At 40.6% G+C, this 25,000-nt stretch overlaps 10 non-coding genes across 10 annotated transcripts; 4 read left to right on the forward strand and 6 right to left on the reverse strand.

The window, feature by feature from the left end:
* The first annotated feature begins 2,960 nt into the window (after nt 1–2,960).
* TRNAA-UGC (transfer RNA alanine (anticodon UGC)) lies at nt 2,961–3,032 on the forward strand. The gene has a single exon. It is a non-coding gene; the product is annotated as a tRNA-Ala (tRNA).
* Nucleotides 3,033–5,843: 2,811 nt separating this feature from the next.
* TRNAA-AGC (transfer RNA alanine (anticodon AGC)) lies at nt 5,844–5,916 on the reverse strand. Its single transcript has one exon. It is a non-coding gene; the product is annotated as a tRNA-Ala (tRNA).
* A 7-nt stretch (nt 5,917–5,923) lies between these two features.
* TRNAA-UGC (transfer RNA alanine (anticodon UGC)) lies at nt 5,924–5,995 on the reverse strand. The gene has a single exon. It is a non-coding gene; the product is annotated as a tRNA-Ala (tRNA).
* Nucleotides 5,996–6,419: 424 nt separating this feature from the next.
* TRNAA-UGC (transfer RNA alanine (anticodon UGC)) lies at nt 6,420–6,491 on the forward strand. Its single transcript has one exon. It is a non-coding gene; the product is annotated as a tRNA-Ala (tRNA).
* A 2,813-nt stretch (nt 6,492–9,304) lies between these two features.
* On the reverse strand, nt 9,305–9,377 carry TRNAA-AGC (transfer RNA alanine (anticodon AGC)). Its single transcript has one exon. It is a non-coding gene; the product is annotated as a tRNA-Ala (tRNA).
* Nucleotides 9,378–9,384: 7 nt separating this feature from the next.
* Nucleotides 9,385–9,456, reverse strand: TRNAA-UGC (transfer RNA alanine (anticodon UGC)). The gene has a single exon. It is a non-coding gene; the product is annotated as a tRNA-Ala (tRNA).
* Nucleotides 9,457–9,881: 425 nt separating this feature from the next.
* Nucleotides 9,882–9,953, forward strand: TRNAA-UGC (transfer RNA alanine (anticodon UGC)). The gene has a single exon. It is a non-coding gene; the product is annotated as a tRNA-Ala (tRNA).
* Nucleotides 9,954–12,756: 2,803 nt separating this feature from the next.
* On the reverse strand, nt 12,757–12,829 carry TRNAA-AGC (transfer RNA alanine (anticodon AGC)). The gene has a single exon. It is a non-coding gene; the product is annotated as a tRNA-Ala (tRNA).
* A 7-nt stretch (nt 12,830–12,836) lies between these two features.
* On the reverse strand, nt 12,837–12,908 carry TRNAA-UGC (transfer RNA alanine (anticodon UGC)). Its single transcript has one exon. It is a non-coding gene; the product is annotated as a tRNA-Ala (tRNA).
* A 421-nt stretch (nt 12,909–13,329) lies between these two features.
* TRNAA-UGC (transfer RNA alanine (anticodon UGC)) lies at nt 13,330–13,401 on the forward strand. The gene has a single exon. It is a non-coding gene; the product is annotated as a tRNA-Ala (tRNA).
* Nucleotides 13,402–25,000: the final 11,599 nt, after the last annotated feature.

Genomic DNA, 25,000 nt, shown 5'->3' on the forward strand with positions numbered 1-25,000 from the left:
ATTCACTCTATTTCTTGCCCTCCTTTCACCCTCCTGCATGTTCAGGCCCCGATCACACAAAATCTTTTTCACTCCATCTTTCCACCTCCAATTTGGTCTCCCTCTTCTCCTCGTTCCCTCCACCTCCGACACATATATCCTCTTGGTCAATCTCTCCTCACTCATTCTCTCCATGTGCCCAAACCATTTCAAAACACCCTCTTCTGCTCTCTCAACCACGCTCTTTTTATTTCCACACATCTCTCTTACCCTTACGTTACTTACTCGATCAAACCACCTCACACCACACATTGTCCTCAAACATCTCATTTCCAGCACATCCATCCTCCTGCGCACATCTCTATCCATAGCCCACGCCTCGCAACCATACAACATTGTTGGAACCACTATTCCTTCAAACATACCCATTTTTGCTTTCCGAGATAATGTTCTCGACTTCCACACATTTTTCAAGGCTCCCAAAATTTTCGCCCCCTCCCCCACCCTATGATCCACTTCCGCTTCCATGGTTCCATCCGCTGACAGATCCACTCCCAGATATCTAAAACACTTCACTTCCTCCAGTTTTTCTCCATTCAAACTCACCTCCCAATTGACTTGACCCTCACCCCTACTGTACCTAATAACCTTGCTCTTATTCACATTTACTCTCAACTTTCTTCTTCCACACACTTTACCAAACTCAGTCACCAGCTTCTGCAGTTTCTCACATGAATCAGCCACCAGCGCTGTATCATCAGCGAACAACAACTGACTCACTTCCCAAGCTCTCTCATCCCCAACAGACTTCATACTTGCCCCTCTTTCCAGGACTCTTGCATTTACCTCCCTTACAACCCCATCCATAAACAAATTAAACAACCATGGAGACATCACACACCCCTGCCGCAAACCTACATTCACTGAGAACCAATCACTTTCCTCTCTTCCTACACGTACACATGCCTTACATCCTCGATAAAAACTTTTCACTGCTTCTAACAACTTGCCTCCCACACCATATATTCTTAATACCTTCCACAGAGCATCTCTATCAACTCTATCATATGCCTTCTCCAGATCCATAAATGCTACATACAAATCCATTTGCTTTTCTAAGTATTTCTCACATACATTCTTCAAAGCAAACACCTGATCCACACATCCTCTACCACTTCTGAAACCACACTGCTCTTCCCCAATCTGATGCTCTGTACATGCCTTCACCCTCTCAATCAATACCCTCCCATATAATTTACCAGGAATACTCAACAAACTTATACCTCTGTAATTTGAGCACTCACTCTTATCCCCTTTGCCTTTGTACAATGGCACTATGCACGCATTCCGCCAATCCTCAGGCACCTCACCATGAGTCATACATACATTAAATAACCTTACCAACCAGTTAACATTACAGTCACCCCCTTTCTTAATAAATTCCACTGCAATACCATCCAAACCTGCTGCCTTGCCGGCTTTCATCTTCCGCAAAGCTTTTACTACCTCTTCTCTGTTTACCAAATCATTTTCCCTAACCCTCTCACTTTGCACACCACCTCGACCAAAACACCCTATATCTGCCACTCTGTCATCAAACACATTCAACAAACCTTCAAAATACTCATTCCATCTCCTTCTCACATCACCGCTACTTGTTTTCACCTCCCCATTTACGCCCTTCACTGAAGTTCCCATCTGCTCCCTTGTCTTACGCACCCTATTTACCTCCTTCCAGAACATCTTTTTATTCTCCCTAAAATTTACTGATAGTCTCTCACCCCAACTCTCATTTGCCCTTTTTTTCACCTCTTGCACCTTTCTCTTGACCTCCTGTCTCTTTCTTTTATACTTCTCCCACTCAATTGCATTTTTTCCCTGCAAACATCGTCCAAATGCCTCTCTCTTCTCTTTCACTAATACTCTTACTTCTTCATCCCACCACTCACTACCCTTTCTAAACAACCCACCTCCCACTCTTCTCATGCCACAAGCATCTTTTGCGCAATCCATCACTGATTCCCTAAATACATCCCATTCCTCCCCCACTCCCCTTACTTCCATTGTTCTCACCTTTTTCCATTCTGTACACAGTCTCTCCTGGTACTTCCCCACACAGGTCTCCTTCCCAAGCTCACTTACTCTCACCACCTTCTTCACCCCAACATTCACTCCTCTTTTCTGAAAACCCATACTAATCTTCACCTTAGCCTCCACAAGATAATGATCAGACATCCCTCCAGTTGCACCTCTCAGCACATTAACATCCAAAAGTCTCTCTTTCGCACGCCTGTCAATTAACACGTAATCCAATAACGTGTTAATATATATATATATATATATATATATATATATATATATATATATATATATATATATATGTTTTATTTTCCCCGTGGACTCTAGGAATATCTTGATCACGCGCAAAATTGTGATCCTTTTCAATATATATATATATATATATATATATATATATATATATATATATATATATATATATATATATATGTATATATATATATATATATATATATATATATATATATATATATATATATATATATATATATATATATATGTATATATATATATATATATATATATATATATATATATATATATATATATATATATATATATATATATATATATACATATATATATATATATATATATATATATATATATATATATATATATATATATATATATATATATATATATATATATATCAAATTGATATTCTTCATATTGTTTATTGAGTTTACCGCAAGCAGGTGACTGTAGAATGGAAAACGTGCATAACTGAGAACACTACCCTTCATATAGAGAAAGATGCTTTTAGAATATATTTACTACACATATCATTTTAAGATTATACTAATGAAAAGATATGGTGCCTCTTTCAGTTATTTTCAAAGATGGTGCATTCTTTGAAAAATGAAAAGTTACTTTAGCTGCCGTAGCACTGAGTATGCAAGGGGGGTGTAGCTCAGTAGTAGAGCGTTCGCTTTGCATGTGAAAGGCCCCGGGTTCGATCCCCGGCACCTCCAGGGTCATGGGGATGTAGCGCAGATGGTAGAACGCTCGCTTAGCATTCAGGAGGTACTGGGATCGATCCCCTGCATCTTCATAAGCCTAACATATTTTGCAGCTATATTCTGTGCCAGAAAGATATATTCCAGACCACCTTCATCTGCGGGTTACCATATCACCAAAAAAAAACTATGTATCACGACCATTTCACAGTAGGACAGTTTATTCCACCAATTGCAAAATGTCGTGAAAAATGTATCCGATTGGTTTATTTAGTGGATCTAACTTTTTTTAAAGAAGATGGTTCAAATCCAAGTGTGCCTCTGTCTCGGAAGGCTACAGAAGCCGCCCACTTATGGATACAATTCCACTTCTGTCCCAAACGGGTTCTCTTTTTGACCGCTGACCTCCCATCTTTCCTCCCTTGCTCGATACAAACTTTTTTGAGGAATGTGGAGGACGCCCAACGCCATGGAGGCGGCCATGCAGATGACGAGCTGGGTGTCGACGCCCATTCACCATGAAACGTTCTCCAGCAGCAGTTCTCGCCTGTAGCCATTACTGATCAAGGCTTCTCTGTCCCAGAATGAAAGATCTGAACTAACAGACCCTGCCAAGCTCTAATTGTAGGCACTGGCGGCTCGTAACTGCAAATTAAAGAGACTGCAAACGACCCACGTGTCATGTTGAATGAAACTTGATTGTTTAGTCTCCTCAGCTTTACAGTATGGGTAGGCAGACCATAGATAGGTTATACAAAGTAGAGTACTTTGATATAAACTCCATGAGACGGTTCTTTGAAATAAAGCTATCCAATAATTCTTCCCTGGATACTTTAATTTCTGTCATTTTGTTATTCAATAGACAATATCAAAAATGTTATAGGTCTATCGTTGATCATAGTATCATACAACAAGCTTTATACTGTCTTCATGTTGAAAAGCATAACCATCAGGTGAAGGTGGTCTGGTGCAGATTTTTCTGGTGGAGAAAGGCATCGATCCACGTACTAACCGCATGCTCAGCGAGCGTGCTACCATCTAAGCTATATCCACACAGCCTTGGAGGTGTCGAGGATTGTATTCTACGCTAAAGCAGCTAAATTCATCATTTTCCATGAAATGCTTCTACCTTGAGTTAAGCCCCTATAATACCTTTTCATCCCTATGCTTTGAAGATATGTGTTGCTGTTTGAAGTAACTAATTATCATTCTTAACTTTGGAAACTAAATGATCAGTCGAATAAAAGCTTATTGAAAAAATTATTGATACTTAGAGAAACTAACGATTATTTCCAGTTTCAGTAAATTACATCAACAATCTCAAACAATCTTTCATTGTACCTAAGGGCTAACAGAACAAAGATGACTGAATAATCAAGAAGGTTCATGAGTTGATTACAGTGAATAAACTAAACGTCGACTAAAACAATGATATTTGTAAATGATTTTAGACAAAACTCCATACTATCTTCAATAAGAGAATTTTCAAGCTCAAATAATTTTCCTTTAATACTAGTTAAGATGGCTTAGGCACCTGAATGCTTTGCTCAAATTTACAATGGGTGGGGGAAGGGGCGAAGGTTCTGGAAATGATGAAGAACGTGTGTGGTAGATGTGTTGGAAATAAAATGAGAACAATATGTGGTTTGAGGTGGTTTGATCGAGTAAGTAATGTGAGGGTAAGAGAGATGTGTGGAAATAAAAAGAGTGTGGTTCAGAGCAGGAGAGCGTGTGTTGAAATGGTTTCGACATATGGAGAGAATATGTGAGGAAAGATTCACAAAGACAATATATGTGTCAGAGGTGGAAGGAAACAAGGAGAAGCGAGAGACCAAATTGGAGGTGGAAAGATGGAGTGAAAAAGATTTTGAGTGATCGGGGCGTGAACATGCAGGAGGGCGAAAGGAGGGCAAGGAATAGAGTGAATTGGATCGATGTGGTATACCGGGGTTGATGTGCTGTCAGTGGATTGAATCAGGGCATGTGAAGCGTCTGGGGTAAACCATGGAAAGCTGTGTAGGTATGTATATTTGCGTGTGTGGACGTATGTATATACATGTGTATGGGGGTGGGTTGGGCCATTTCTTTCGTCTGTTTCCTTGCGCTACCTCGCAAACCCGGGAGACAGCGACAAAGCAAAAAAAAAAAAAAAAAAAATATATATATATATATATATATATATATATATATATATATATATATATATATATATATATATATATATATATATATATATATATGAAATCGAATAGGCAAACATTATATAAAACCACTCGGAAAGAGACAGCACATAGCAAATAAAAGTAAGGGAAAACACTAAAACCGAAACAATTAACAAAATCAAGTAGGGTAGTATCAGTAATTAGATACAACATATGGAAACAGAAATATAAAAAACTTACATTTAAGCAAAAACACAGAAGAACAATATCACACGAGTTAGAAATCTAGAAAATCTATCACGAAATACGCTAAGTAGGTCCAGCGAGAGCGACAACATGCTCGCTCGTAATGAACAACAATATGGTAGGTCACTCTGGAAGAATGAATCGTACTGACATAGTATAGGACCACCGATACAGACTTAGATCTGGACTATCTTCTTTAAACAAAGTTAACATCCACTGAATGAACCAATCAAATATCTTTATTTTCTTCATGACGTTCAAGGAGCCACCGTGTGCAGTTTATGGAATAAACTGTCCTATTGTGAAATGGTCGTGGTACAGTGTTGTTGTGGCAGGTGATATGATAACTCGCATGTGAAGCTGTTCTGGAAAAAGACTTTTTGGCACAAAATATAGCTGCAAAAAAAGGTTAGGCTAGTGGAGATGCGGGGCATCGATCCCCGTACCTCTCGCATGCTAAGCGAGCGCTCTACCATCTGAGCTACATCCCCATTACCCTGGAGGTGCCGGGGATCGAACCCGGGGCCTTTCACATGCAAAGCGAACGCTCTACCACTGAGCTACACCCCCTTGCGTGTCTGGTGCTACGGCAGCTGTAGTAATTTTTCACTTTTCACGGAATGCACTTGGCCCCTCTCTCTCTTCCTTCTTTTGGAAAATTAAAAGAAAAAAAAAAAAGAGGGGATGATTTCCAGCCCCTTGCCCCCTCCCATTTAGCCGCCTTCTACGACAAGCAGGAAATACGTGGGAAGTATTCTTTCTCCCCTATGTATAGGGTTTATGGAGTTTACCGCAAGCAGGTGACTGTAGAATGGAAAAGGTGTATAACTTGAGAAAACTACCCTTCATATAGAGAAAAATGGTTTTAAAATATATTTACTACAAATCATATACTAACGAAATGTTATGGTACCTCTTTCAGTTATTTTCAAAGCTGGTGCATTCTGTGAAAAATGAAAAGTTACTTTAGCTGCCGTAGCACTGAATATGCAAGGGGGGTGTAGCTCAGTGGTAGAGCGTTCGCTTTGCATGTGAAAGGCCCCGGGTTCGATCCCCGGCACCTCCAGGGTCATGGGGATGTAGCTCAGATGGTAGAAAGCTCGCTTAGCATGCGGGAGGAACTGCTATCGATCCTCTGCATCTTCATAAGCCTAACATATTTTGCAGCTATATTTTGCGCCAGTAAGATATATTCCAGACCACCTTCATCTGCGGGTTACCATATCACCAAAAAAAAACCTATGTATAACGACCATTTCACAGTAGGACAGTTTATTCCACCAATTGCAAAATGTCGTGAAAAATGTATCCGATTGGTTTATTTAGTGGATCTAACTTTATTTAAAGAAGATGGATCAAATCCAAGTGTGCCTCTGTCTAGGAAGGCTACAAAGGCCGCCCACTCATAGATACGATTCCACTTCTGTCTCAAACAGGCTCTTTTTCTAACTGCTGAAATCTCATCTCTCCTCCCTTACTCGATACACACTTTTTTGAGGAATGTGGAGGACGCCCAACGCCATGGAGGCGGCCATGCAGATGCCGAGCTGGGTGTCGACGGCCATTCACCATGAAACGTTCTCCAGCAGCAGTTCTCGCCTGTAGCCATTAATGATCAAGGCTTCTCTGTCCCAGAATGAGAGAGCTGAACGAACAAACCCTGCCAAGCTCTAGTTGTAGGCACTGGCGGCTCGTGACTGCAAATTAGAGAGACTGCAATCGACCCACGCGTCATGTTGAATGAAACTTGAATGTTTAGTCTCCTCAGCTTTACATTATGGGTAGGCAGACCATAGATAGGTTATACAAAGTAGAGTAGCTTGATATAAACTCCATGAGACGGTTCTTTGAAATAACAAAATTATCCAATAATTCTTCCATAGATACTTTAATTTCTGTGTTATTTTGTTATTCAATAGATGATATCAAAAATGTTATAGGGTCTATCGTTCATCATAGTATCATACAACAAGCTTTATACTGTCTTCATGTTGAAAAGCATAACCATCAGTTGAAGGTGGTCTGGTGCAGATTTTTCTGGTGGAGAAAGACATCGATCCACGTACTACCCGCTTGCTCAGCTAGCGTGCTACCATCTAAGCTATATCCACACAGCCTTGAAGGTGTCGAGAACTGTATTCAACGCTAAAGCAGCTAAATTCATCATTTTCCATGAAATGCTTCTATCTTGAGTTAAGCCCCTATAATACCTTTTCATCCCTATACTTTGAAGATATGTGTTGCTGTTTGAAGTAACTAATTATCATTCTTAACTTTGGAAACTAAATGATCAGTCGAATAAAAGCTTATTGAAAATATCATTGATACTTAGAGAAACTAACGATTATTTCCAGTTTCAGTAAATTACATCAACAATCTCAAAAAATCTTTCACTGTACCTAAGGGCTAACAGAACAAAGATGACTGAATAATCAAGAAGGTTATGAGTTGATTACAGTGAATAAACTAAACATTGACTAAAACAATGATATTTGTAAATGATTTTAGACAAGACTCCATACTATTTTCAATAAGAGAATTTTGAAGCTCAAATAATTTTCATTTAATACTAGTTAAGATGGCTTAGGCACCTGAATGCTTTACTCAAATTTACCATGGGTGGGGGAAGGGGCGAAGGTTCTGGAAATGATGAAGAACGTGTGTGGTAGATGTGTTGGAAATAAAATGAGAACAATATGTGGTTTGAGGTGGTTTGATCGAGTAAGTAATGTGAGGGTAAGAGAGATGTGTGGAAATAAAAAGAGTGTGGTTCAGAGCAGGAGACCGTGTGTTGAAATGGTTTCGACATATGGAGAGAATATGTGAGGAAAGATTTACAAAGACAATATATGTGTCAGAGGTGGAAGGAAACAAGGAGAAGCGAGAGACCAAATTGGAGGTGGAAAGATGGAGTGAAAAAGATTTTGAGTGATCGGGGCGTGAACATGCAGGAGGGCGAAAGGAGGGCAAGGAATAGAGTGAATTGGATCGATGTGGTATACAGGGGTTGATGTGCTGTCAGTGGATTGAATCAGGGCATGTGAAGCGTCTGGGGTAAACCATGGAAAGCTGTGTAGGTATGTATATTTGCGTGTGTGGACGTAAGTATATACATGTGTATGGGGGTGGGTTGGGCCATTTCTTTCGTCTGTTTCCTTGCGCTACCTCGCAAACCCGGGAGACAGCGACAAAGCAAAAAAAAAAAAAAAAAAAATATATATATATATATATATATATATATATATATATATATATATATATATATATATATATATATATATATATATATATATGAAATCGAATAGGCAAACATTATATAAAACCACTCGGAAAGAGACAGCTCATAGCGCATAAAAGTAAGGGAAAACACTAAAACCGAAACAATTAACAAAATCAAGTAGGGTAGTATCAGTAATTAGATACAACATATGGAAACAGAAATATAAAAAACTTACATTTAAGCAAAAACACAGAGTAACAATATCACACGAGGTAGAAATCTAGAAAATCTATAACGAAATACGCTAAGTAGGTCCAGCGAGAGCGACAACATGCTCGCTCGTAATGAACAACAATATGGTAGGTCACTCTGGAAGATTGAATCGTACTGACATAGTATAGGACCACCGATACAGACTTAGATCTGGACTATCTTCTTTAAACAAAGTTAACATCCACTGAATGAACCAATCAAATATCTTTATTTTCTTCATGACGTTCAAGGAGCCACCGTGTGCAGTTTATGGAATAAACTGTCCTATTGTGAAATGGTCGTGGTACAGTGTTGTTGTGGCAGGTGATATGATAACTCGCATGTAAAGCTGTTCTGAAAAAAGACTTTTTGGCACAAAATATAGCTGCAAAAAAAGGTTAGGCTAGTGGAGATGCGGGGCATCGATCCCCGTACCTCTCGCATGCTAAGCGAGCGCTCTACCATCTGAGCTACATCCCCATTATCCTGGAGGTGCCGGGGATCGAACCCGGGGCCTTTCACATGCAAAGCGAACGCTCTACCACTGAGCTACACCCCCTTGCGTGTCTGGTGCTACGGCAGCTGTAGTAATTTTTCACTTTTCACGGAATGCACTTGGCCCCTCTCTCTCTTCCTTCTTTTGGAAAATTAACAGAAAAAAAAAAAAAGAGGGGAGGATTTCCAGCCCCTTGCCCCCTCCCCTTTAGCCGCCTTCTACGACAAGCAGGAAATACGTGGGAAGTATTCTTTCTCCCCTATGTATAGGGTTTATAGAGTTTACCGCAAGCAGGTGACTGTAGAATGGAAAAGGTGTATAACTTGAGAAAACTACCCTTCATATAGAGAAAGATGGTTTTAAAATATATTTACTACAAATCATATACTAACGAAATGTTATGGTACCTCTTTCAGTTATTTTCAAAGCTGGTGCATTCTGTGAAAAATGAAAGGTTACTTTAGCTGCCGTAGCACTGAATATGCAAGGGGGGTGTAGCTCAGTGGTAGAGCGTTCGCTTTGCATGTGAAAGGCCCCGGGTTCGATCCCCGGCACCTCCAGGGTCATGGGGATGTAGCTCAGATGGTAGAAAGCTCGCTTAGCATGCGGGAGGAACTGCTATCGATCCCTTGGCATCTTCATAAGCCTAACATATTTTGCAGCTATATTTTGCGCCAGTAAGATATATTCCAGACCACCTTTATCTGCGGGTTACCATATCACCAAAAAAAAACCTATGTATAACGATCATTTCACAGTAGGACAGTTTATTCCACCAATTGCAAAATGTCGTGAAAAATGTATCCGATTGGTTTATTTAGTGGATCTAACTTTATTTAAAGAAGATGGATCAAATCCAAGTGTGCCTCTGTCTAGGAAGGCTACAAAGGCCGCCCACTCATAGATACGATTCCACTTCTGTCTCAAACAGGATCTTTTTCTAACTGCTGACCTCCCATCTTTCCTCCCTTACTCGATACACACTTTTTTGAGGAATGTGGAGGACGCCCAACGCCATGGAGGCGGCCATGCAGATGCCGAGCTGGGTGTCGACGGCCATTCACCATGAAACGTTCTCCAGCAGCAGTTCTCGCCTGTAGCCATTACTGATCAAGGCTTCTCTGTCCCAGAATGAAAGAGCTGAACTAACAGACCCTGCCAATCTCTAATTGTAGGCACTGGCGGCTCGTGACTGCAAATTAGAGGTACTGCAAACGACCCACGCGTCATGTTGAATGAAACTTGATTGTTTAGTCTCCTCAGCTTTACAGTATGGGTAGGCAGACCATAGATAGGTTATACAAAGTAGAGTACTTTGATATAAACTCCATGAGACGGTTCTTTGAAATAACAAAGCTATCCAATAATTCTTCCATGGATACTTTAATTTCTGTGTTATTTTGTTATTCAATAGATGATATCAAAAATGTTATGGGTCTATCGTTCATCATAGTATCATACAACAAGCTTTTAACTGTCTTCATGTTGAAAAGCATAACCATCAGTTGAAGGTGGTCTGGTGCAGATTTTTCTGGTGGAGAAAGACATCGATCCACGTACTACCCGCTTGCTCAGCTAGCGTGCTACCATCTAAGCTATATCCACACAGCCTTGAAGGTGTCGAGAACTGTATTCAACGCTAAAGCAGCTAAATTCATCATTTTCCATGAAATGCTTCTATCTTGAGCTAAGCCCCTATAATACCTTTTCATCCCTATACTTTGAAGATATGTGTTGCTGTTTGAAGTAACTAATTATCATTCTTAACTTTGGAAACTAAATGATCAGTCGAATAAAAGCTTATTGAAAATATTATTGATACTTAGAGAAACTAACGATTATTTCCAGTTTCAGTAAATTACATCAACAATCTCAAACAATCTTTCATTGTACCTAAGGGCTAACAGAACAAAGATGACTGAATAATCAAGAAGGTTTATGAGTTGATTACAGTGAATAAACTAAACATTGACTAAAACAATGATATTTGTAAATGATTTTAGACAAGACTCCATACTATTTTCAATAAGAGAATTTTGAAGCTCAAATAATTTTCCTTTAATACTAGTTAAGATGGCTTAGGCACCTGAATGCTTTACTCAAATTTACCATGGGTGGGGGAAGGGGCGAAGGTTCTGGAAATGATGAAGAACGTGTGTGGTAGATGTGTTGGAAATAAAATGAGAACAATATGTGGTTTGAGGTGGTTTGATCGAGTAAGTAATGTGAGGGTAAGAGAGATGTGTGGAAATAAAAAGAGTGTGGTTCAGAGCAGGAGACCGTGTGTTGAAATGGTTTCGACATATGGAGAGAATATGTGAGGAAAGATTTACAAAGACAATATATGTGTCAGAGGTGGAAGGAAACAAGGAGAAGCGAGAGACCAAATTGGAGGTGGAAAGATGGAGTGAAAAAGATTTTGAGTGATCGGGGCGTGAACATGCAGAAGGGCGAAAGGAGGGCAACGAATAGAGTGAATTGGATCGATGTGGTATACCGGGGTTGACGTGCTGTCAGTGTATTGAATCAGGGCATGTGAAGAGTCTGGGGTAAACCATAGAAAGCTGTGTAGGTATGTATATTTGCGTGTGTGGCCGTATGTATATACATGTGTATGGGGGTGGGTTGGGCCATTTCTTTCGTCTGTTTCCTTGCGCTACCTCGCAAACCCGGGAGACGAAAGAAAAAAAAAGATATATATATATATATAAAGATATATATATATATATATATATATATATATATATATATATATATATATATATATATATATATATGAAATCGAATAGGCAAACATTATATAAAACCACTCGGAAAGAGACAGCACATAGCAAATAAAAGTAAGGGAAAACACTAAAACCGAAACAATTAACAAAATCAAGTAGGGTAGTATCAGTAATTGGATACAACATATGGAAACAGAAATATAGAAAACTTACATTTAAGCAAAAACACAGAGGAACAATATCACACGAGGTAGAAATCTAGAAAATCTATCACGAAATACACTAAGTAGGTCCAGCGAGAGCGACAACATGCTCGCTCGTAATGAACAACAATATGGTAGGTCACTCTGGAAGATTGAATCGTACTGACATAGTATAGGACCACCGATACAGACTTAGATCTGGACTATCTTCTTTAAACAAAGTTAACATCCACTGAATGAACCAATCAAATATTTTTATTTTCTTCATGACGTTCAAGGAGCCACTGTGTGCAGTTTATGGAATAAACTGTCCTATTGTGAAATGGTCGTGGTACAGTGTTGTTGTGGCAGGTGATATGATAACTCGCATGTGAAGCTGTTCTGAAAAAAGACTTTTTGGCACAAAATATAGCTGCAAAAAAAGGTTAGGCTACTGGAGATGCGGGGCATCGATCCCCGTACCTCTCGCATGCTAAGCGAGCGCTCTACCATCTGAGCTACATCCCCATTACCCTGGAGGTGCCGGGGATCGAACCCGGGGCCTTTCACATGCAAAGCGAACGCTCTACCACTGAGCTACACCCCCTTGCGTGTCTGGTGCTACGGCAGCTGTAGTAATTTTTCACTTTTCACGGAATGCACTTGGCCCCTCTCTCTCTTCCTTCTTTTGGAAAATTAACAGAAAAAAAAAAAGAGGGGAGGATTTCCAGCCCCTTGCCCCCTCCCCTTTAGCCGCCTTCTACGACAAGCAGGAAATACGTGGGAAGTATTCTTTCTCCCCTATGTATAGGGTTTATAGAGTTTACCGCAAGCAGATGACTGTAGAATGGAAAAGGTGTATAACTTGAGAAAACTACCCTTCATATAGAGAAAGATGGTTTTAAAATATATTTACTACAAATCATATACTAACGAAATGTTATGGTACCTCTCAGTTATTTTCAAAGCTGGTGCATTCTGTGAAAAATGAGAAGTTACTTTAGCTGCCGTAGCACTGAATATGCAAGGGGGGTGTAGCTCAGTGGTAGAGCGTTCGCTTTGCATGTGAAAGGCCCCGGGTTCGATCCCCGGCACCTCCAGGGTCATGGGGATGTAGCTCAGATGGTAGAAAGCTCGCTTAGCATGCGGGAGGAACTGCTATCGATCCCCTGCATCTTCATAAGCCTAACATATTTTGCAGCTATATTTTGCGCCAGTAAGATATATTCCAGACCACCTTCATCTGCGGGTTACCATATCACCAAAAAAAAAACCTATGTGTAACGATCATTTCACAGTAGGACAGTTTATTCCACCAATTGCAAAATGTCGTGAAAAATGTATCCGATTGGTTTATTTAGTGAATCTAACTTTATTCAAAGAAGATGGATCAAATCCAAGTGTGCCTCTGTCTAGGAAGGCTACAAAGGCCGCCCACTCATAGATACCATTCCACTTCTGTCTCAAACAGGATCTTTTTCTAACTGCTGAAATCTCATCTCTCCTCCCTTACTCGATACATACTTTTTTGAGGAATGTGGAGGACGCCCAACGCCATGGAGACGGCCATGCAGATGCCGAGCTGGGTGTCGACGCCAATTCACCATGAAACGTTCTCCAGCAGCAGTTCTCGCCTGTAGCCATTACTGATCAAGGCTTCTCTGTCCCAGAATGAAAGAGCTGAACTAACAGACCCTGCCAAGCTCTAATTGTAGACACTGGCGGCTCGTGACTGCAAATTAGAGGACTGCAAACGACCCACGTGTCATGTTGAATGAAACTTGATTGTTTAGTCTCCTCAGCTTTACAGTATGGGTAGGCAGACCATAGATAGGTTATACAAAGTAGAGTACTTTGATATAAACTCCATGAGACGGTTCTTTGAAATAACAAAGCTATCCAATAATTCTTCCATGGATACTTTAATTTCTGTGTTATTTTGTTATTCAATAGATTATATCAAAAAAGTTATAGGTCTATCGTTCATCATAGTATCATACAACAAACTTTTAACTGTCTTCATGTTGAAAAGCATAACCCTCAGCTGAAGGTGGTCTGGTGCAGATTTTTCTGGTGGAGAAAGGCATCGATCCACGTACTACCCGCTTGCTCAGCTAGCGTGCTACCATCTAAGCTATATCCACACAGCCTTGAAGGTGTCGAGAACTGTATTCAACGCTAAAGCAGCTAAATTCATCATTTTCCATGAAATGCTTCTATCTTGAGTTAAGCCCCTATAATACCTTTTCATCCCTATACTTTGAAGATATGTGTTGCTGTTTGAAGTAACTAATTATCATTCTTAACTTTGGAAACTAAATGATCAGTCGAATAAAAGCTTATTGAAAATATTATTGATACTTAGAGAAACTAACGATTATTTCCAGTTTCAGTAAACTACATCGACAATCTCAAACAATCTTTCATTGTATCTAAGGGCTAACAGAAAAAAGATGACTGAATAATCAAGAAGGTTAATGGGTTGATTATAGTGAATAAACTAAACGTTGACTAAAACAATGATATTTGTAAATGATTTTAGACAAGACTCCATGCTATTTTCAATAAGAGAATTTTGAAGCTCAAATAATTTACCTTTAATACTAGTTAAGATAGCTTAGGCACCTGAATGCTCTACTCAAAGTTACCGTGGGTGGGGGAAGGGGTGAAGGTTCTGGAAACGATGAAGAATGTGTGAAAGGCGAGAACGATAACTCGGAGAGCAAAAATTGGAATGTTTAAAGGAATAGTGGTTCCAACAATCTTAAATGGTTGCGAAGTATGGGCCATAGATAGGGTTGTACGGAGGAGAATGGATGTGTTGGAAATAAAATGAGGACAATATGTGGTGTGAGGTGGTTTGATCGAGTAAGTAATGTGAGGGTAAGAGAGATGTGTGGAAATAAAGAGTGTGGTTCAGAGCAGGAGAGCGTGTGTTGAAATACTTTCGACATATGGAGAGAATGTGTGAGGAAAGATTGACAAAGACAATATATATGTCAGAGGTGGAAGGAACAAAGAGAAGCGAGAGACCAAATTGGAGGTGGAAGGATAGAGTGAAAAAGATTTTGAGCGACTGGGGCCTGAATATAAGAGAGGGTGAGAGGCGTGCAAAGAATACAGTGAACTGAAACGATGTGTTATACCGGGGTCGACGTACTGTCAATGTGCTGAACCACTGCATGAAAGCGTCAGTGGTACCATGAAAAAGGTCTGTAGGGCCTGGATGTGGATAGGGACCTGTCGTTTCGGTGCATTACACATGACAGCTAGAGACTGAGTGTGAACGAATGTGACCTTTTTGTCTGTCTTCCTATCCCTGCCTCGCTGAAGCAGGGGAAACCGATGCTGTTTTCTGTAGGGCGGGTTAGTGACAGGAACGGATGAAGGCAAGCAAGTATACATGTATGCAATGTCTGCGCATTTGTATGTGTATGCTGACATATATATGCATATGTCTGTGCGTATGTGGGCGTTTATGCATAGATCTTTTTTTCGTTTTTTTTTTTTGCTTTGTCGCTGTCTCCCGCGTTTGCGAGGTAGCGCAAGGAAACAGACGAAAGAAATGGCCCAACCCACCCCCATACACATGTATATACATACGTCCACACACGCAAATATACATACCTACACAGCTTTCCATGGTTTACCCCAGACGCTTCATATGCCCTGATTCAATCCACTGACAGCACGTCAACCCGGTATATCACATCGATCCAATTCACTCTATTCCTCGCCCTCATTTCACCCTCATCGTTCCCTCCACCTCCGACAATATATCCTCTTGGTCAATCTTTCCTCACTCATTCTCTCCATGTGCCCAAACCCTTTTTAAAATGGAGACATCACACACCCCTGCCGCAAACCTTAATTCACTGAGGAACCAATCACTTTCCTCTCTTCCTACACGTACACATGCTTACATCTCGAGAAAAACCTTTCACTGCTTTAACAACTTTTCCTCCCACACCATATATTCTTATTACCTTCCACAGAGCATCTCTATCAAACTCTATCATATGCTTCTCCAGATCATAAATGCTACATTTTTTTACAAATCCATTTGCTTTTCTAAGTATTTCTCTCATAATATATTCTATATGATCTATACTATATATTATATATATATATTATCTATAATATATATATATATTTTATATATATAGTATATATACATATTATCCCTGGGGTAGGGGAAGGAGAAAGATACTTCCGACGCGTTCCTCACGTGTCGTAGAAGGGGACTAAAGGGGACGGGAGTGGGGGGCTGGATCCCTCCCCTCCTTGTTAATTATAACTTTCTAAAAGGGGGAAACTGAGGAGTCACGCGGTGAGTGCTCATCCTTCTCGAAGGTCAGATTGGGGTGTCTAAATGTGGTGGCGTAACCAAGATGAGATAAAGAAGAGATAGGTAGTATGTTTCAAGAAAGGAACCTGGATGTTTTGGCTTTAAGTGAACGAAGCTCAAAGGTAAAGGGGAAGTTTGGTTTTGGGGATGTTTTGGGATTAAAGTCCAGGGGTTAGTGAGGGGACAAGAGCAAGGGAGGGTAGCACTACTCCTAAAACATGGACTGGGTGGTAGTATGTGAAAGAGTGTCAAGAAAGTTTTTTAAAATAGAGAAATTGATAGGGTAAAACTGAAAGTGGAGGAGAGAGATGGGTGATTATTTGCACATATGCACATGGGCATGAGAAGAAAAAAAAAAACATCATAATGGGTAAGTGTTTTTGGGAGCAGCTGAGTGAGTGTGTTATTAGTTTTGATGCACGAACGGGGTTATTGTGAATGGGTGATGTGAATGCAAAGGTGAGTAATGTGGAAGTTGAGGGAATAAATGGTGTACATGAAATGTTCACCGTTGTAAATGGAAATGGTGAAGAGCTTGTAGTTTTATGTTGCTGGGAAAGGACTGGTGATTGGGAATAACTGGTTTTAAAAAGATGATATACATTAAGTATACGTATATAGTTGAGAGATGGCCAAGAGACGTTATTGGATTACGTGTAATTGAGAGGCCGTTGCGAAAGAAAGACGTTGGATGTAACGTGCTGAGAGTTTAGGTGCAACTGGGGGGATGTCTAATCATTATCTTGTAGAAGCGAAGGTGAGATTTGTAAGGGTTTTCAGAAAAAGAAGAAGAGAAAGTTGGATGAAGAGAGTGTGAAGAGTAAGTGATCTTGGGCAGCTGACTGGATGTGAGGAAGTTACCAGGAGAAGAATGAGTGCAGAAATGAAAAGAGTTAGAAGCAAAGAACATAGTGGAGAGGAGAGGAATGGGATGAAATTTAGGGAAGCAGTGATTGCTTGCGCAAAAGATGCTTGTGGCATGAGAACCATGGGAGGTGGGCAGATAGAAGGGGTAGTGAGTGGGAGATGTATTAAAAGAAAGAGGCAGGAGCTTCAAGGAGGGAAAGGTGCAAGAGGTGTAAAAGAGGGCAAATGAGAGTTGGAGAGAGAGAGTATCATTAATTTTGGGAGAATAAAAAGATGTTTTGGAAGGAAGTTATAATGTGTGTAAGACGAAGGAATCAAATGGGAAACTCTAGTGGAAGGGGGCTCAAGGGGAGGTTTGATAACAGTAGTGGTGATTGTGAGATGGAGATGGATTGAATATTTTGAGGTTTCCCTAATGAGTTTCATGACATAGTGGGTAGATCTAGGGTGTTTTGGTCGAGGTGGTGTGCAAAGTGAGAGTGTTATAGGAGAATGATTGGTAAACTGAGAGAGGTTAGTAAAAGCTTTATGGAAGATGAAAGCCGGCAAGGCAGCGGGTTTCGATGGTATTGCAGTGAATATATTTTAAAAAGGGGGTGACTGCATAGTTGACTGAATGGTAAGGTTATCTTAATGTATGTTATGAATCATGGTGAGGTGACTGTGAGGATTGGCGGAATGCTTGCATAGTGCCATTGTATAATAGCAAAATTGGATTAAAAATGAGTGCTCAAATTAAAGAGGTATAAGTTTCATGAGTATTCCTGGGGAAAATATAATGGGGAGGGTATTCATTGACGAGGGTGAACATTTACAGAGCATCATATTGGGGAAGGGCAGTGTGGTTCAGAAGTGGTAGAGGATATGTGGATCAGGTGGTTGCTTGAAGAATGTTGTGAGAAATTACTTAGAAAAGCAAATGGAATTTGTATGTAAACATTTTATTGGATCTGGAGAAAGGCATATGATTAGAGTTGATAAGATGCTCTGTGAAGGTATTAAGAATATAGATGTGTGGAGGGAGGTTGTTAGACGCAGTGAAAAAGATTTTATCGAGTGATGTAAGCATGTGAACGTGTACGAAGAGAGGAAAGTGATTGTTTCTCAGTGAATGTAGGTTTGCGTACAGGGATGTGTGATGTCTCCATGGTTGGTTTAATTTGTTTATGGATTGTGGGTTTTTAGGGAGGTGAATGCATGAGTTATGGAAAAAGAGGGGCAAGTATGCAGTCTATTTGTGATATGAGAGAGGTTGGAGTGATGTCAGTTCTTGTTCGATAATGATAGCGCTGTGGCTGATTAATGTGAGAAACTACACAAAGCTGGTGTCTAAGTTTGGTAAAGTGTGTGAAAGAAGAAATCTGGAGAGGTAAATGTGAATAAGAGCAAGGTTATTAGGTACAGTAGGGTTGTGGGGACAATCAAGTTGGGAGGTAAGTTTGAATGGAAAAAAAAACGGAGGAAGTGAAGTGTTTTAGATATCTGGGAGTTGATTTGGACCGGATGGAACAATGGAAAGTGGAAGTAATGCATAGGGTGTGAGAGGGGGCGAAAGTTCTGGGAGCGTTGGAGAATGTGTGAAGTCGAGAAAACATTATCTCGGAAAGCCAAAAATGGGTATGTTTGAAGGAATAGTGGTTCCAACAATGTTATATGGTTGCGAGGGTGGGCTTATACATAGGAGTTGTGCGGAGGAGGTGGATGTGCTGGAAATTAGATGTCTGACGACAATATGTGGTGTGAGGTGGTTTGAACGAGTAAGTAATGTGAGGGTAAGAGAGATGTGTGGAAATAAAGAGTGTGGTTCAGAGCAGGAGAGCGTGTGTTGAAATACTTTCGACATATGGAGAGAATGTGTGAGGAAAGATTGACAAAGACAATATATATGTCAGAGGTGGAAGGAACAAAGAGAAGCGAGAGACCAAATTGGAGGTGGAAGTATAGAGTGAAAAAGATTTTGAGCGACTGGGGACTGAATATAAGAGAGGGTGAGAGGCGTGCAGAGAATACAGTGAACTGAAACGATGTGTTATGCCAGGGTCGACGTACTGTCAATGTGCTGAACCACTGCATGAAAGCGTCAGTGGTACCATGAAAAAGGTCTGTAGGGCCTGGATGTGGATAGGGACCTGTGGTTTCGGTGCATTACACATGACAGCTAGAGACTGAGTGTGAACGAATGTGACCTTTTTGTCTGTCTTCCTATCCCTGCCTCGCTGAAGCAGGGGAAACCGATGCTGTTTTCTGTAGGGCGGGTTAGTGACAGGAACGGATGAAGGCAAGCAAGTATACATGTATGCAATGTCTGCGCATTTGTATGTGTATGCTGACATATATAAGCATATGTCTGTGCGTATTTGGGCGTTTATGCATAGATCTTTTTTTCTTTTTTTTTTTTTTTTGCTTTGTCGCTGTCTCCCGCGTTTGCGAGGTAGCGCAAGGAAACAGACGAAAGAAATGGCCCAACCCACCCCCATACACATGTATATACATACGTCCACACACGCAAATATACATACCTACACAGCTTTCCATGGTTTACCCCAGACGCTTCATATGCCCTGATTCAATCCACTGACAGCAGGTCAACCCCGGTATACCACATCGATCCAATTCACTCTATTCCTCGCCCTCCTTTCACCCTCATCGTTCCCTCCACCTCCGACACATATATCCTCTTGGTCAATCTTTCCTCACTCATTCTCTCCATGTGCCCAAACCATTTCAAAACACCCTCTTCTGCTCTCTCAACCATGCTCTTTTTATTTCCACACATCTCTCTTACCCTTACGTTACTTACTCGATCAAATCACCTCACACCACACATTGTCCTCAAACATCTCATTTCCAGCACATCCATCCTCCTGCGCACAACTCTATCCATGGCCCACGCCTCGCAACCATACAACATTGTTGGAACCACTATTCCTTCAAACATACCCATTTTTCCTTTCCGAGATAATGTTCTCGACTTCCACACATTCTTCAAGCCTACCAGAATTTTCGCCCCCTCCCCCACCCTATGAACCACTTCCGCTTCCATGGTTCCATCCGATGCCAGATCCACTCCCAGATATCTAAAACACTTTACTTCCTCCAGTTTTTATCCATTCAAACTTACCTCCCAATTGACTTGACACTCAATCCTACTGTACCTAATAATCTTGCTCTTATTCACATTTACTCTTAACTTTCTTCTTTCACACACTTTACCAAACTCAGTGACCACCTTCTGCAGTTTCTCACATGAATCAGCCACCAGCGCTGTATCATCAGCGAACAACAACTGACTCACTTCCCAAGCTCTCTCATCCCCAACAGACTTCATACTTGCCCCTCTTTCCAAAACTCTTGCATTCACCTCCCTAACAACCCCATCCATAAACAAATTAAACAACCATGGAGACATCACACACCCCTGCCGCAAACCTACATTCACTGAGAACCAATCACTTTCCTCTCTTCCTACACGTACACATGCCTTACATCCTCGAGAAAAACCTTTCACTGCTTCTAACAACTTTCCTCCCACACCATATATTCTTAATACCTTCCACAGAGCATCTCTATCAACTCTATCATATGCCTTCTCCAGATCCATAAATGCTACATACAAATCCATTTGCTTTTCTAAGTATTTCTCACATATATATATATATATATATATATATATATATATATATATATATATATATATATATATATATATATATATATATATATACATATTATCCCTGGGGTAGGGGAGAAAGAATACTTCCGACGCTTTCCTCACGTGTCGTAGAAGGGGACTAAAGGGGACGGGAGTGGGGGGCTGGAAACCCTCCCCTCCTTGTATTTTAACTTTCTAAAAGGGGAAACTGAAGGAGTCACGCGGTGAGTGCTCATCCTTCTCGAAGGCTCAGATTGGGGTGTCTAAATGTGTGTGGACGTAACCAAGATGAGAAAAAAGAAGAGATAGGTAGTATGTTTCAAGAAAGGAACCTGGATGTTTTGGCTTTAAGTGAAACGAAGCTCAAAGGTAAAGGGGAAGTTTGGTTTGGGAATGTTTTGGGAGTAAAGTCAGGGGTTAGTGAGGGGACAAGAGCAAGGGAAGGAGTAGCACTACTCCTAAAACATGACTGGTGGTAGTATGTGAAAGAGTGTAAGAAAGTAAACTCTAGATTGATAGGGTAAAACTGAAAGTGGATGGAGAGAGATGGGTGATTATTTGCACATATGCACCTGGGCATGAGAAGAAACATCATAAGAGGTAAGTGTTTTGGGAGCAGCTGAGTGAGTGTGTTAGTAGTTTTGATGCACGAGACGGGGTTATTGTGATGGGTGATGTGAATGCAAAGGTGAGTAATGTGGAAGTTGAGGGAATAAATGGTGTACATGAAATGTTCACCGTTGTAAATGGAAATGGTGAAGAGCTTGTAGATTTATGTGCTGGGAAAGGACTGGTGATTGGGAATACCTGGTTTAAAAAGAGATATACATAAGTATACGTATATAAGTTGAAGAGATGGCCAGAGAGCGTTATTGGATTACGTGTTAATTGATAGGCGTGCGAAAGAAAGACTTTTGGATGTTAACGTGCTGAGAGGTGCAACTGGGGGGATGTCTAATCATTATCTTGTAGAAGCGAAGGTGAAGATTTGTAAGGGTTTTCAGAAAAGAAGAGAGAATGTTGGGATGAAGAGAGTGGTGAGAGTAAGTGATCTTGGGCAGCTGACTTGTGTGAGGAAGTACCAGGAGAAAATGAGTGCAGAATGGAAAAAGGTGAGAACAAAGAACATAAGGGGAGTGGAGGAGGAATGGGATGTATTTAGGGAAGCAGTGATTGCTTGCGCAAAAGATGCTTGTGGCATGAGAACCATGAGAGGTGGGCAGATTAGAAAGGGTAGTGAGTGGTGAGATGTATAAAAGAAAGAGGCAGGAGCTCAAGAGGAAGGTGCAAGAGGTGTAAAAGAGGGCAAATGAGAGTTGGAGAGAGAGAGTATCATTAAATTTTAGGGAGAATAAAAAGATGTTTTGGAAGGAAGTTAATAATGTGTGTAAGACGAGGGAATCAATGGAAACTCTAGTGAAGGGGGCTCATGGGGAGGTGATAACAAGTAGTGGTGATGTGAGAAGGAGATGGATTGAATATTTTGAAGGTTTCCCTAATGTGTTTCATGACATAGTGGTAGATATAGGGTGTTTTGGTCGAGGTGGTGTGCAAAGTGAGAGTGTTAAGGAGAATGATTTGGTAAACAGAGAAGAGGTAGTAAAAGCTTTATGGAAGATGAAAGCCGGCAAGGCAGCGGGTTTCGATGGTATTGCAGTTGAATTTATTTAAAAAGGGGGTGACTGCATAGTTGACTGATTGGTAAGGTTATCTAATGTATGTATGACTCATGGTGAGGTGACTGAGGATTGGCGGAATGCTTGCATAGTGCCATTGTATAAAGGCAAATTGGATAAAAGTGAGTGCTCAAATTACAGAGGTATAAGTTTCATGAGTATTCCTGGGAAATTATATGGGAGGGTATTCATTGAGAGGGTGAAACCATTTACAGAGCATCATATTGGGGAAGGGCAGTGTGGTTCAGAAGTGGTAGAGGATATGTGGATCAGGTGGTTGCTTTGAAGAATGTATGTGAGAAATACTTAGAAAAGCAAATGGATTTGTATGTAACATTTATGGATCTGGAGAAGGCATATGATAGAGTTGATAGAGATGCTCTGTGGAAGGTATTAAGAATATATGATGTGGGAGGCAGGTTGTTAGAAGCAGTGAAAAGATTTTATCGAGGATGTAAAGCATGTGAACGTGTACGAAGAGAGGAAAGTGATTGTTTCTCAGTGAATGTAGGTTTGCGACAGGGATGTGTGATGTCTCCATGGTTGTTTAATTTGTTTATGGATGGGGTTTTTAGGGAGGTGAATGCATGAGTTTTGGAAAAGAGGGGCAAGTATGCAGTCTTTTGTGAATGAGAGAGGTTGGGAAGTGAGTCAGTTCTTGTTCGATAATGATACAGCGCTGGTGGCTGATTCATGTGAGAAACTACACAAGCTGGTGACTAAGTTTGGTAAAGTGTGTGAAAGAAGAAATCTGAGAGTAAATGTGAATAAGAGCAAGGTTATTAGGTACAGTACGGTTGAGGGACAAATCAATTGGGAGGTAAGTTTGAATGGAAAAAAACTGGAGGAAGTGAAGTGTTTTAGATATCTGGGAGTTGATTTGGCACCGGATGGAACAATGGAAGTGGAAGTAAATCATAGGGTGTGAGAGGGAGCGAAAGTTATGGGAGCGTTGGAGAATGTGTGGAAGTCGAGAACATTATCTCGGAAAGCAAAAATGGGTATGTTTGAAGGAATAGTGGTTCCAACAATGTTATATCGTTGCGAGGCGTGGGCTACTGATAGAGTTGTGCGGAGGAGGGTGGATGTGCTAGAAATGAGATGTTTGACGACAATATGTGGTGTGAGGTGGTTTCATCGAATAAGTAATAATAGGGTAAGAGAAATGTGTCGTAATAAAAAGAGTGTGGTTCAGAGAGCAGAAGAGGGTGTTTTGAAATGGTTTGGTCACATGGAGAGAGTGAGTGAGGAAAGATTGACTAAGAAGATATATGTGTCAGAGGTGGAGGGAATGAGGAGAAGTGGGAGACCGAATTGGAAGTGGAAATATGGAATGAAAAAGATATTGAGTGATCGGGGACTGAACATGCAGGAAGGTGAAAGGCGTGCAAGGAATACAGTGAATTGGAACGATGTCGTATACCGGGGTCGACGTGCTGTCAATGGATTGAACCAAGGCATGTGAAAAGTCTGAGGTAAACCTTGGAAATTTCTGTGGTGTCTGGCTATGGAAAGGAAGCTGTGCTTTCGGTGCATTATTCCATGACAGCTAGCGACTGAGTGTGAACGAAAGTGGCCTTTATTGTCTTTTCCTAGCGCTACCTCGCACACATGAGGGGGAAGTGGTTTTTATTTCATGTGTGGTGTGGTGGCGATGGGAATGAATAAAGGCAGCCAGTATGAATTATGTACATATGTATATATGCATGTGTCTGAGTGTGTATATATATGTATACGTTGAGATGTATAGGTATGTATATTTTGCGTGTGTGGACGTGTATGTATATACATGTGCAAGTGGGTGGGTTGGGCAATTCTTTCGTCTGTCTCCTTGCGCTACCTCACTAACGCGGGACACAGCGACAAAGGAAAATAAATAAATAAATAAATAAATATATATATATATATATATATATTTTTTTTTTTATACTTTGTCGCTGTCTCCCGCGTTTGCGAGGTAGCGCAAGGAAACAGACGAAAGAAATGGCCCAACCCACCCCCATACACATGTATATACATACGTCCACACACGCAAATATACATACCTACACAGCTTTCCATGGTTTACCCCAGACGCTTCACATGCCTTCATTCAATCCACTGACAGCACGTCAACCCCGGTATACCACATCGCTCCAATTCACTCTATTCCTTGC

The sequence above is a fragment of the Panulirus ornatus genome, chromosome 13 (assembly GCF_036320965.1).
Source record: "Panulirus ornatus isolate Po-2019 chromosome 13, ASM3632096v1, whole genome shotgun sequence".
NCBI classification, from domain to species: Eukaryota; Metazoa; Arthropoda; class Malacostraca; order Decapoda; family Palinuridae; genus Panulirus; species Panulirus ornatus.